This window comes from Pinus tabuliformis, chromosome 1_1 (assembly GCF_031772625.1).
Source record: "Pinus tabuliformis cultivar Carrire ecotype Pingquan chromosome 1_1, CPIR1, whole genome shotgun sequence".
Lineage (NCBI taxonomy): Eukaryota > Viridiplantae > Streptophyta > Pinopsida > Pinales > Pinaceae > Pinus > Pinus tabuliformis.
In genome coordinates this window covers 897,705,701-897,719,758 of record NC_142297.1, presented here as the reverse complement: position 1 = coordinate 897,719,758, position 14,058 = coordinate 897,705,701, and positions in this window count along the sequence as shown.

The following is a 14,058-nucleotide window of genomic DNA, read 5'->3' as shown; positions in this document are numbered from 1 at the left end:
CATCTTTTGAAACTCAATTTCAGACATTATGATCTTGATGATGCAAATTTATTTGTCAAGAAAGTTGGAAAAACAGTTGTATATCTTGTGGTATATGTAGATGATCTTTTGATGATAGGGAACAATGAAAGCTACATTGCATCCATAAATAAGGAACTGAAGAAAGGTTTTGAAATGACTGATTTGGGTTATGTTCATTACTATCTTGGTATCAAAGTAACTCAACATCTGAAATCCATATTCCTTTCTCAAAATAAGTACATTGGAGATCTGTTGAATAGGTTTGGCATGACAGAATTCAATCCTCTTACTACTCCAATGGAACAAAACATAAATCTCAAATCCATTAAAGGAAAAGAATTTGAGGATGCAACAAAATATAGATAGCTTGTAGGAAGTCTCAACTACCTAACTACTACCAGACCAGACATTTCATTTGTTGTTGGAATCCTCTCCAGTTTTATGCAAAAATCTTGTGAGGGACATTGGTCTACTACAAAAAGAGTTCTAAGGTACCTGAAGGGAAATCAAGACTTTGGAATCAAGTCTACACAGATGGACAACTTTAGCTTTATTGGATACTCTGATTCAGACTTCGATGGAGACAAAGAAACAAGGGGTATCTACTTCAGGTTATGCTATGAGTATTGGATTAGGAGCTATCTCTTGGAGATCATGCAAACAATCAGTTCCAACAGATTCCACAACAGAGACAGAATATGAGGTAGCAGTTGAGGCAACAAAAGAGATTGTGTGGCTCGAGAAAATTCTTGAAGATTTGTAGGTAAAACAAGTACAATCGACTCCACTCATGATTGACAATACCTCGGCAATAAAGTTGGCCAAGGACCCAAAGTTCCATGATCAAACGAAGCACATCAAAACTAAACATCATCTGATTCGACATCATGTTGAGGCCAAAAATATCCATCTCCACCATTGTTCCACTAATGAGAAAATTCCAGACATCTTCACCAAAGCGCTTGGAAGAGAAAAGCTTGAAAGATTCAGAACGATGCTTGGACTCACCAACGCCCCTTCAGATTAAGGGAGGGAATGTTGACACCTAATCATCAGGATTGGTTGAATAACTGAAAATAATGTAAATAAATAATAGAAAATGTGAATAGTCACCGAGAGACGAAATGAACAGTCTCTCCCTCATGTATATAATAAAGACCAACCTGAATGAATATCAATGAATTGATTTGAGGAGTTACCTCCTGGTTTGACAGTTTCCTTATACATTATTAGATAAATTACTTATAAAGGATGGGTGACAATAGTGTTTAATTATCATTTCCCGCTGTTAAACCATCTCAGACATAGGCAATTGGTTAACCTTCCATTTCTCCTGTTGGAGAACTTGAAGCATATGTCTGCTACTTTGAAGGTTTCTTTGGATATAGAAACTTATGTCACCAATCACGACCTTATAAAATTAATCATAATGGATGCCCTGGAATGCCAAGGCCGGAACTGGGAAGAGTTTATGAGCAGAAATACAAGGATTTCACACTAGAAGCAAGCTGAAACCCCCGTTGATGCTCCAAAGGAAGCTAGGGTGACTGAAGAGAAAGGGAAATCCTCTAGAAGCAAAAAAAAAAAAATATCATTGGAAAAGCCAATAGGTGGAAGAACACCTAAAGGGAGGGTTAGAGCTAGCACCCATCCAGAGGCCTCGCTTCCATATAGAAAGACATCAAGCAGGTATGGCTACTAAATTGTGGCATGAATTTAGGAAGTTTATAAGTACCCCTGATATGAGGGAACAATCAACCATCTATAGGACAAGGATTGTAATATTTTAACTCAACCTATTTGCACAGTTGAAGAGTGGAGCTTTGACTGGATTTGTTAAACATACAGAGGATGGTAGTGCAAGTCTGCAGGAGTGTGACCCTTTTGGGTTACCTAATTTTGTGGTTGTTGTTACATGGATTCCAGAATATACCTGAATTGTGAATTCAATAGGAGCATTCTAGATAGGGTTTAGATTTAAGTATCCATTGATTTGGCTTCTGGTCGAAGAATATCAACCCCATTACCGATTGTGTGATTATGAAGAGGAATCATGGTGGCGTCAGCTGATGGCTACTCAAGGCTACATACCAATTGATGAAGAGACTACCGGTGCTTATAACTTGACAGATTTACAACATTGCTACAACAATAGTACCTGAAAATTCTAAATGAGGACATGCATTCGCTTCAATTGGGGGGAGATTTTGGGTGCAGTTTTTAAGCATATCTTAGACACTTTTTCCCCCCTTTTTTATCATTCTCTCGCTATAAACCTATGAAATTCATGTCCCAATTACCATTTTCCCTGGTTATAAGATAAATCCTTTCTCAACATATTATTTTTCCACCTTTCGTTAAATATAAAATGAAGTGTTATCTTTTTGAGATGGTTAAGCAAGGTAATTGTGGAAGAAGTTTTCTGGTTATTTTTCTTTCAGGTGTTGCCTACAACTAAGGACTAAGGAGGAGAAGCTACTTTTGTTGCTAGTTGTTACACTTCGAGGGTTTTTTGTTACAATCAAAATTTTTGTTGTTACACCTCGAATTTTTCTTATAACACAACTGCTAAAGAAGGTAGTAGTTGTCTTCAAAGAGAGTTGTCAAGAATCATGAATTATCTATGGATGGTCAAAGGATCTCAGTGGTTATGATTGTGGAGATGGTGTAATTTGAATTGGCATTTTATTGGAAAAATTTTTGTAACACTTTCTATTTCTCTCTTAATATTGATCAGCATGGTAATCATGAGATTCTCATGACTAATCAGTTCCCTAAATTTTTGGGCTTGTAAACATTATAAAAAGGTTCGGTTCCATGAAAAGGGAATGGAAACACAGGAACAACATCACCATTTTGATCTTGTAATTTCTAGAAATTTTGAATACAAAACACTTCTGGTGATGTTCATACATATCTCGTGTTGAGTTTTTAACTAGTTTCCATTTCATCCCTGCATCCTGCTAGGGAGGAAGGGCCCTCCTCTTTAGCAGGGATTGCAGTAGTAGTAGATTAATTGTTTGGTTTATCTTTCTATTTAAGTGTGAATTCATTAATGTTGTTGTATGAATTGTAGTACTTATGGACTTTTGTTTTCAGATTCATTATATGCTATTACACAGGATTTGTTAGAACCATAATTTTTAATCAATTGATACAATTTTATTAACGATGCATGGCACACCTATCCTTTTAGAAAAACATGAAGTGTGATGAGAGAATTTCAATCCTATGGAATGTTTTTTGAATTTTTGAATGAGTGCTTGAAGTTTTGCAATTGTGTTCGACGACATTTTCTTTCATTTCTTTCCATGGATGTTATGTATCAGCACAAATAGTGTAGACACCTTTGAAATAAACATACTTACCCGAGTTGACAGTTAAATGCTTGCAGTTCAATCAAATTAAAAAATTGTTAAACTAGCACAACAAGCCGGTGAAAGTGGGTAAATATGAGGGGATGCGTCGTTACAAGGTGGTATTAGAGTGGGTTGTGTTATCTATGGGAAATTCTGATGTTCTAAAGGTCATTGTCATCATGCATGGGATTAGGGTATATTGTTGATATAGTCATGCATCATGTTATGTGTTGATAATGTTACATATCCATATATGCTTATGTTTATACATGTACATGCTAATGTGGATTGATCTTGCATATGAGATAAGCCTCCCATGAACAACAATAAGGTATGGAATTTATTTTGGTATCTATTTGGTTTTTTTGACATGATATACATGTATGAAGAAGAGAATCAAGGATGACGAGAAAAATGGTAGACTATAGCACTCGTAACTCTCCTTACATATCAGTTGTGTAGCAAGGATATGAGAATTCTCCAGGTATGGAAGATACATTGAGGAGCTTGAAGGTTGAAATTAGAAGTTTCAAGGTAGATAATGACAGGTTGGTTGAGGCTCAGGAAAGACTTGCGAGGACTGAGGAAAAGAATATAGAGGTTAATGCATCTATCCTTCACATCTTGTCATAGTTGCAGAAATAGGGACAGATGAGGATCATTCAAGAGAAGGAAAAAAAGACCAATGGGGCCTATGGTAGTAAGTCTTAGTCCGGGAACACGAAGCATAGAGAAGACACAGTTAGAGGTGGTAGATCATTAGACACACCGAATAGGAGAAATGGTATGTATGGCATCATTCTAGTTCCTCTTCTAGGAGAAATTACCGTAGTCATCAGCATCATCATCCTTACAGGAAGGGTTAGTACTTGTCTGAGGAGTTTAAGAAAGTCAAGCCACCTACATTTGATGGAGGGATGACTAATTTAGAAGATACTGAGGCATGGTTGGTTGGGTTGAAGAAATTCTTCAGATTTCATAGCAATACAGAGAACATGAAAGAAAATATAGCTACTTTCAATCATAAAGGGAAAGAAGATATATGGTGGGAGGATGTGAAGAATGTTAAAGGTATTCGAGAGGATGACTTGACTTGGAATGAGTTTGAGAGCCTCTCCAAGAAGAAGCATTTGTTAGAGAGGTACTAGGATGACAAAGCTACGGATTTTTATGAGTCACATATGGGTTCCATGAAAGATGATGAGTATACTAATAGGTCCTTGGAGCTATTGAGATATGTGCCTTACCTCAAGGAGGAGAAGGCCAAGGTTTATAGATTGATCAGTGGATTTCCAGTAGCATATAGAGACCGGATTGAGTTTGATGGGCCTAGAAAGTTGAAAGCCATTGTTATGAGAAATCGAAGTACAAACTTGAGCCTAAGAGTTCCTTTAAAGGAAATGATAAAGTTAAAGGAAAACGACCACCAAATCAGGGAAGACCTTAATATGTAGGTGAGAAAGAAAATGTGGTCCCTTACAAGATTTTAATATAGTTGAGAAGGGACATTGAGAGCAAGAGATTAGAGGCGATGGCAGAGCACCGTTGTAGTGTTGGATATGTGGAAAGGATCATTGTAAGAGGAATTCTCTGTAGTATTAGGGTGGTAGACCAAAAATCTATAGTGCTCAAGAATTTGGGGATGTTGGTCATATCATTCCTTGGATTTATACAGTTGTGGACAATACGCAAGCGGATCATCACACATCTATCATTGAGATGGATGGTAAGATTTGCGAACAAGTTGTTTCTATTTTGATTGATCATAGATCTAATAATAGTTATATTAGTCCTAACTTGTTGGATAAGTGTGGTTTAAGAAAATAAGTGCATGTTGAATCTTGGTTGGTACAGTTGGCTATAGGTACAAAGAAGAGAGTTCACCATTGGGTAAGATCTTGTTCATTTGAGTTAAATCATATGCCTACAACAACACATTTGAATGTACTACCATTGGGATAGTATATCATGCTTTTGGGTTTGGATTAGTAGTACCTTCATAGGACCAAAGTCAATTTCTTCAACAAGGACATTGAGTGTCTGGATGATAATGGGGAAAAGAGAATTTTGTAGGGAAAGAAGAAGCCTACATCAGTGAGGATGGTTTCTGCTATGCAAGATAAGCATAGTTTCAGAAAAGGTTGTGCGATGTTTGTAGTGCATATATATAGTGACAAGGGTAAAGATGTTAAGGATGAAGAAATATTCAAGAGGTACCTTGTATTGCAGTAGTATTAGGATGTGTTTCCATTAGAGATTCCAGAGTAACATCCTCATAGGGAAGTAGATTTCTCTATTGAGTTGCTGCCAGGGGTAGCACCAACATCAAAGACACCTTACAGGATGAGTACCCCAAAGCTAGTAGAGCTGAAATTGCAGTTAAAGGAGATTCTTGAAAATCCATACACTGGTCCAAGTGTTTTGGGGTGCACCACTATTGATTGTAAATAACAATGATGGTACTCTTAGATTGTGCATTGGTTACATGAAGATGAATAAGGTGATGATCAAGAACAAGTACCCATTATCGAGGATTGATGATTTGTTTGATTAGTTGAAGGGAGCAGTAGTGTTCTCTAAGATCAACTTGAGATTAGGATATCATCAGGTATGCATCAACGAATAGGATATCTACAAGACTGCCTTCAGGACCAGGTATGGGGATTATCAGGTTTTTGTAGTTCCAATCGGTTTGAATAATGCCCCAAGTACATTTATGTGTTTGATGAATATTGTGTTTCACCCTTATTTGGACAATTTTGTTATCGCATTCAGTGATGACATGCTGATATGCTCCAAGAATGAAGAGGAGCATGCCAAGAATTTAGTAGCAGTGTTGAGATTGCTAAGAAAAAATCAATTATATGTCAACATTAGCAAGTGAAACTTATTTTAGAGAGAGGTGCATTACTTGGGAGAAGTTATTTCCAAGGAAGACATAGCAGTAGATCGAGAAAAGAAAAGGGCCATCATGGAGTGGGCAGCTCCTAATAATGTGGATGAGGTGAGATCATTCATGGGGTTGATAGGTTTCTACAGGAGGTTCATTAGGAACTTCTCACGCATTGCATATCCTATGACATATTTGTAGACCAAAGGTAAAAAGTTCAAATGGATAGAAGAATGTGGAGCTAGTTTTGAGCAGTTGAAGCAATTGTTGACCAATGCTCCAGTGCTTAAGATTGCAAATCCAGATAAAGAGTTTGTAGCGTGTTCAGATGCATGTAAAATAGGACTTGGTGGAGTCATTATGAACGAGAGATAGGTGGTGTGTTATGAGTCCAAGAAGTTGAATGAGCATGAGAAGAACTATGTGACTCATGATCTTGAGTTTGGAACTATTATTCACATCTTGAAGATGTGGAGGCATTATCTTCTTGGCAAGAGATTTGTATTGATGAGCGATCATAGTGGGTTGAGATACTTGTTTGACCAAACAAATCTAAATGCTAGGAAATCTAGATGGTTGGCTACCCTTAGTCATTTTGATTTTGTGATCATATACATTAAGGGAAAGGGGAACCCAGTTGCAAATGCACTTAGCAGGAAGGTACAGGTGAATCATATAGTAGCTATGAGTTCCTATGGGATAAATTTACATGATAGGATCTTGCAGGCATGATAGCGAGATGATTGGTATATGGAGGTTATGCGTAAGTTATAATAGAGTACAGGTACAGTTACAGGTGATCAAGATGTAGAATATCATCTTACGATAGAAGGTTTGGTGAGATTCATGGACAAGATCTATGTGTTGGATTGCAATGAGATCAAGAAGCTTATATTGAGGGTTTGATGTCAAGCCATACTCGGGTCACCCAGGATATCAAAATATGTTGACGGTGGTGAAGAACTTATATTATTGGTCAATCCAAAGAAGGAATTGGCAAAGTTCGTTGCTAGATGTTTGGATTATGAGAGGGTAAAGGCAGAATGTAAGTGTTAAGGTGGTCTACTATAGCTTATTCCCATTCCAAAATAGAAATGGGAGGTCATTTACATGGATTTTTGATCTAGGTGGATATTTGTGGCCACCCGCCTATTCCACCTAGACACCCCAGTAAGTTTTATATGTTTTTGTGTTCATTTCAACAATTACTGTTTTTAGCCGTTTTTCGGGTCCTGAACTTCTGGAGCAGTTTTGACCCCCTAAACGACACTTTTTTGGGGTCTTCACCAAGCCCATATCCATAGGCATGGGCATACGGTAAAACTTGTAATACTTGGCGAGACCTTTCCAATAAGGTATCGTACGCGCCAAATAGAGATAATATGACCAAGTTACGACCCCGGGAAGTTGGCTACCCAACTAACCCCAACGGGGCCCACAAACTCTTGGTGTTACATCTCCTGCGGTTAGGGTTTTCTCATGTTTCCAATAATAAATAGGCCCTTGAGACTCATTGTAACACAGTTAAGAGGCATGTAACTGCCTTCTCAGAGAAAATCTACCATCACCTGAGCTATCTTATTACCATTTAGTTTGTATGCATAGTTCAGTATTTTTCTATTAACGAAATGAAGTGTTTTTCTGTTGCATCTTTGTGTTTATGATTATATCTGTAAGTTGTTGCATTCCTATTTAATTTTGGATCATTGGTATCAAAGTGGTCTTCTCTTTGTCTGTTTTTCTTTCCATGTCCCCAACGAGGTCAGGGTATAAGGAGTTAGGGCTTGATCCGGTTGAACCATTGCAAGATTAGCCTTGCAAAACATGAGGACCTCCCATGGCGGAAGAAAAGAAAGAAGAGGGGGTAGGAGATCCTTTCCAAATGTTTCTCGAGGAATCCCTTGAGCGACAGAGGGACGCGATGATGGATAACCTTGCCCTGTTCCTTCGACGGCTACCCATAGGCGATGCATCTTCATCCAATAGCCACTCTGGAGGAACAACTCCTTTTAAGGTACAAGATAACTTTGATATTCCCATATTCGAAGGCCTGATAGATGAAAAAGTCGTAGATAAATGGTTAAATCTTTTGGAAGAATATTTTTTAGTTCATGACATTTCCAATCGGGAAAAGATTACTTTTGCACTTCTCAAAACTGCCCGACGCGTCAAGGACTGGTGGGAAACCTACTGTGAACAAAATGACAAGAGTGAACCCTTGTTATTTTCAGCTGCACCCACTTGGAATTCTTTCCGAGATGCCATCAAGGAATAATATTACCCTGCCGGGAACTAAGAAGACAAATACATAAAGTGGACCATGCTACAACAGGAAGGGACCAAAATGTGCCAGAGTTCACAAATATTTTCCATACCCTTTGCATGAAACTGGGTATTAAGGATATAGAGCAACCTTTGGTGCTCAAGTACCGTGGCTATCTACACAATTACATTCACGGCATGATGGAGTTCCTGTACATTTCCTCACTCTACGTGGTGTATCGGTACACTGTCAAGATTGAACAAAAGTTTAAATAGAAGAAGTGGGACTCTGGATCTGCAAAACCAAAGCAAGGAAAAGGCACCCCCAAACCACAGAACAAAGGACTAAGCCAAGGTGGGGCTACCCAGGATAGCTTGCTAAAGCCGCAAGCAAAGAACAACACCATGAAGATGAAGAAGGACATGGGAAAATGTTGTGAGTTCCATAAGAGCTTCACTCACAAAATAAGTGAGTGTCAGGCCAAGCAGTCACTAGTGGCCAAGTTGAAGGCTTCTGAATCAGATGCAAATTCCAACTTTGAATCATAACCTAATAAGGGAAGTAATAAAGGGAAGCAGATCATTGATGTAGAGCCAAGTGCCACCATGGGCACCACTAAAATCCATAAAATTGAGCCTGAAGATCCAAAGGATGGGGAACGCCTCTTCCACTCACAGACTTTGATGAAGGGTTCTCCACTGCAGTTCATTATTGATAGCGGGAGCCAAAAGAACCTCATTTTAGCAAAGCTCACGAATTGGCTCGGCCTAAATACTACAACACATCCATAGTTGTACACCATCAGGTGGCTTCCCCAAGGATAATATCTTCATGTCGTCCAACAATTTCGCCTTCCCTATATCATCAAGTTCTTCACAGATGAGGTACTGTGTGATGTTGCTCCTCTTGAAGTTTGTGACGTATTGTTAGAAAAACTACACTTGTGGAAGCGACATGATGTATATGAGTCTAGACCTAACTCTATGATTATTACTTTTTCTAATAAGTTATACAAGATACAGGGGGTAGCCCCACCTACCACCCTCTCTTTGATCATTGCAAAGAAATGCAGTTAGATCATTTCCTAGACTAGGAAATTTATTTTCATTATGATTCACCCCCAACGAAAGAAGAAGGTTGTGGCCACGGCTTCCAGGCAAGGATCGTTTGCATAGCAAAAACAGATAGACAAGATAGTGGAGGAGTATAGGAATATTTTCACCTCACCCATAGGGGTACCTCTACACTATCAGATTAAGCACTCCATCGATCTAACTGGTGAGAACCAGTATTGCAACAATAATGCTGCAACTCCTAGGCTACCTACTTTACTCTTATCAACCCTGTAGTTTGTAACAAACATGGAAGCGGCGGTGCTATATGCACAAGTACTAGTTCTTACTGCAAGTTGTCACTTGGTCAGCCAATGCAAGATCACTAGGAGCTCAAGCAAACTTCTATGGATTCTAGAAGAAGCTCTATATGTGATGAAAGAAAAGAAAGACTATTCTAGAGATGCTATTCTACTTGCAAAAAGGAAGACTGAAATGCAAAGCAAACCAAGTAAATCCTAATTAACCAACTAATCCTACATGTTCAGAGAGCACTATGAAAACCATGAAAAGAATGCCATTTTCTATTCAAAGATATAAACAACATCTAACTAAGTTATTTCTAGAAGTAAATGATCAAAAAACATCTTTTTGGATTTTTATGTATTTTTATGTGAATTTGTCATGCATGTAATTTATTTGTTTGTGAATGTGGCAACGAATAGGTGGCAATGGAGGGCGGTTTTGGGACTTGAGAGGATGTAGGATGGTGTGGATGGGTCCTAGGATGCCTTAGGTGGCCTTCTGGAGGCTTTTCCAAAACTCGGCCTTCAAAAGAAAGCCTACAGGAAAATCTACAGGAGGACACAAGAAATCTATAAGAGGAAAAAACTGCGTTCTACAGGAGGCCTACAGGAGGAGGCCGAGAGCAGTTTTCATTGTTTTGAAGGTGTGAGAGTGGGTGGAAAAGGTATATGAAGGTTGGAATGAAGTGTTAGGGCACCTAGGTTCTACCAAGAATCATTAGGACAAAGAAAGATGATTGGATTTTCCCAAGGGGAGAGGAAGAAATCCTATGGAAAATGCGGGAAACTAAGGCAGAAATGAGGGGAGACTTGGGCAACCTATAGGGCATGGATCAGATGGAGGATGGAGTGGCTAACAGGCTGGCCTGCTGCTAGAATATATCTATTGCATAAAAAACTAACAGTCAACCAATGAGATCAAGCAAGCAATGAAATAAGTGGATGTAGAAAAACAGAGTTTTTGCGTCAAAATAAACTATGATCTATGAAAGGAAATGCTGATAACCACTTCAGGAAAGGAAAGCATGAAGGAATACTATTGTAAATAAGGAAATGAGCATGATGAAGAAGTTCTGAAGCAAAGAAAAACTAGACTATTAACCAACCAAGAAGCTGCAAACATTAGAAGTCCTATGAAGGAGGAAAATCTGTGTTTTCGGGGCAACGAGGGTCTTTACCTCAAATCATGGTCCCAAATGGAGGAGGAGAGACCAAGGCACTATTGCTAGCCTTTTGAATATCCTTCTTATCACTGCTTAATCTACTATAGAAAGGAAAAATGGAAGCAAACTACTGAATCATCAAAAGCAACCTATTATTAATCATAAAAGAAATGCATCTAACAGCAATCTAATCTACAAACTAAAATGAAACATACAAATACAAGTAAAAAGGAGATTGGCTTCTTGGATTGCACCCTATTCCAAGAGCTTCAGCCCTCTGAGGTGACTTAGTGCTAACTCAAAAAGGATTCCATCTTTATTCTCAAAACAATAACAAGATTACCTGAACTATCAAGATAAGAAGCTCGAAGTTGAGCAGAGTTTACATAAGAAAAACTGCAGCAAAAATTCAACAAAAATCCAACAAAAATCTAACCCTAGTGAGGCCCTAGGCCTCTCTACTTATACAAATGAAGCTACCAACAACTTCCTTAAAATCAGGGAGGCTTGGCTCCCAAAACTCGAGATAATAATGAGTCATCCTCCACTTGCTCGGCTGCCTACTAATGCATGACTTGACTGCTTGTACTCTGAGCTGAATGAAGGGGAATTCGAAGTGAGGAGTAATAAATGAGGGGGATTCCCTCCTATAAGTCATCTCCTTTGTCCACTTTGAGTTATTGCTGCCATTTTTCCACTGGATCCTTGACTTTGACCTCTAAATTCATCAATAATCTGCATTAAACACATATTAGACCACATGGCATCATAACTAACTCAACTCACTCTATAAGCATAAATATAATCAGAAAATCATACAATAAACTAAGAGAATGGTTGATTTGACTAGTTTAGGAGGTAAATGAGCCCATATAATTATCCATTTATGAGGCTCATCATCACCCCCATATTGAAAGTGTTCCTCATCCTCTGAGCAACTTAGTCCATCTCCTCATCTTTGATGGCCCTGGTGGCCTCCCTAGCATTCCATGCTTCTGATGTGGTCTCCTCTTCTTTGTCATAGAATCCTGCCTTCCTGTCTATCTCTTCCCACTGGTCTTTCTCTTCTTCTTCTCTTCTACCTTCTAGCATGTGTAGCAGCAGTGGGGGACTCAATTTGAGGCCAATCCAATTGACCTTCAGCCTATGCATGGAGTGCTTGTACATTGACACTCTCCTTAATTCCTCTTTCATCCTCATTGGGGAATGATATTCCATAACCTGTAGACTATGTGGTAAGGTGTTCCATCTCCTCATACATGCATGCACACAGTCATCCCCAAGTAACCTTTCCATATCCTAAAAATGTGCAATGGCTTATGCCTGATCACTGATATATCTAGGGGCAATCTGAGGATTATGGGCAAGAAGGTTATGTGTGCTGATGAGTGCCATGGGGTTTGATGGCTTAGCTCCGATCATTAATGGCTCATTCTGCTCCTTTATCATCAACCTTCTTATTTTTGCTACCCTTAACTCTTCATGGTTCATCCATGAGGCCATGGCCATTAGTTGCAGGTCTGCTAGCCTAGCATTAAGGTCCCACACATTCATGTCTGTGAGGGCCATGTTATGTAGGTAGAATTCTGCCATCTTTGCCTTATCTTCTGATGTGCTTTGGGCACACAGGTCCATAAACTGCCTGTAATCTTGGAAATGCATTGTGCCTCTTTGTGCCAAAGTATTTATCTGAAATTGTAACCATTGGTCCTTGGGATAAAGACCATAGGATTTTGTTGGTGTCCTACATTGTAATGCCTCCATGGACCAGCTGGCCATGCATGCCAGTTGGGTCTCTTTCTCTTGCAGTTGCCTCCTTAGCGATTCATTTTCAGTTTCAAGGTGGCTTCTTACAATTGCTTCTCTATGTCTTACAACACTTAACTCTCTACCCATTTCTCTAAGTTTTCCCTCTATATGGCCAATATCCTCAACTCCCTTAGATTTGGCTATTTGCATCCACTTATGGGTCCTTATTCTCTCTTTCTCTAATTCAAAGAATAGTGGAATTGCAAATTTTTGTGGAATTATTCTTCCCCCCTCAAGAAGATTGTACTAGGAGCCAAGACTAGGCTGGGCATCAAGTTCTTATAGCTTTGTTTCTTCCTCCTTTCCTTGTGGCTGTCCTTCTACCCTTTCCTCAAGCTTTTGGGTCTCCTGTAGTTTTGACAGGGTCTCCTGTAGAATTGTCTGTGCCTCCTGTAGGACTGTTTTGGGGTCTTGTAGTTATACCTTTTCTTTCCATGTAGGAGATCTAGGAGTCCCCATTTCATATGTGATAGGTGCCTTGGAAAGGGATTCTTTTCCTTGGGTAGAGGGTGAATCTTCAATTATAATTGGCACTTTTGAAGAAGGCTAGGGTTTCCCTATTTTGATTCTTGTGCTCTTCCTAGCCTTGTAATGCATTAAGGTCTGCCTCTTTCTCTTCCATTTTGGCTTAATTGGTGTGCTGAGGGAAGTGAGAGTAGCTGCTGCCTCTCTTTCTAGACTCTCAGCGAACACTTCTATCTTTTCTGCCCCTTTCTCTCCTCCTTCTGTCACTTTCTCTGTCTCTATTTGCTCTGTTTCTCCCTGCTTTGTTTCTTCAACTTTCTCCTCCTCTATTTTGGTTTTTTCCTTCTTCGCTTCTTGTTCTTCTAAATCACCAGTTGCTTCACCTTCTCCCCCTTGCTGCTCTTCCTCCTCACTTCTAGTAGGATTTATATCACAGGTCAGGGTCTTTATGTCATCTTCAGTTGTCATGTTTCGGAAGATTTCCCATGATACAGGGAGTGTAAATGTATGGAGGGCTTCTTCCACTAAAATTTTGACCAACCCATGGTGAGCTAGCTTATCTGGATTTCCTGCTTTTACTTTAGTACTGGAGTCAATGAGGGACTGCAGAAGGAAGTAGGGGATGCTGAGCTTCTGAGGGGCTGGAGTGTCCATGCCATACCTGAATTCATGAAGGATTCTAAAGTGGTAACCATAGACAATGTTGTACCTCCCCTCACAAGAAATATACT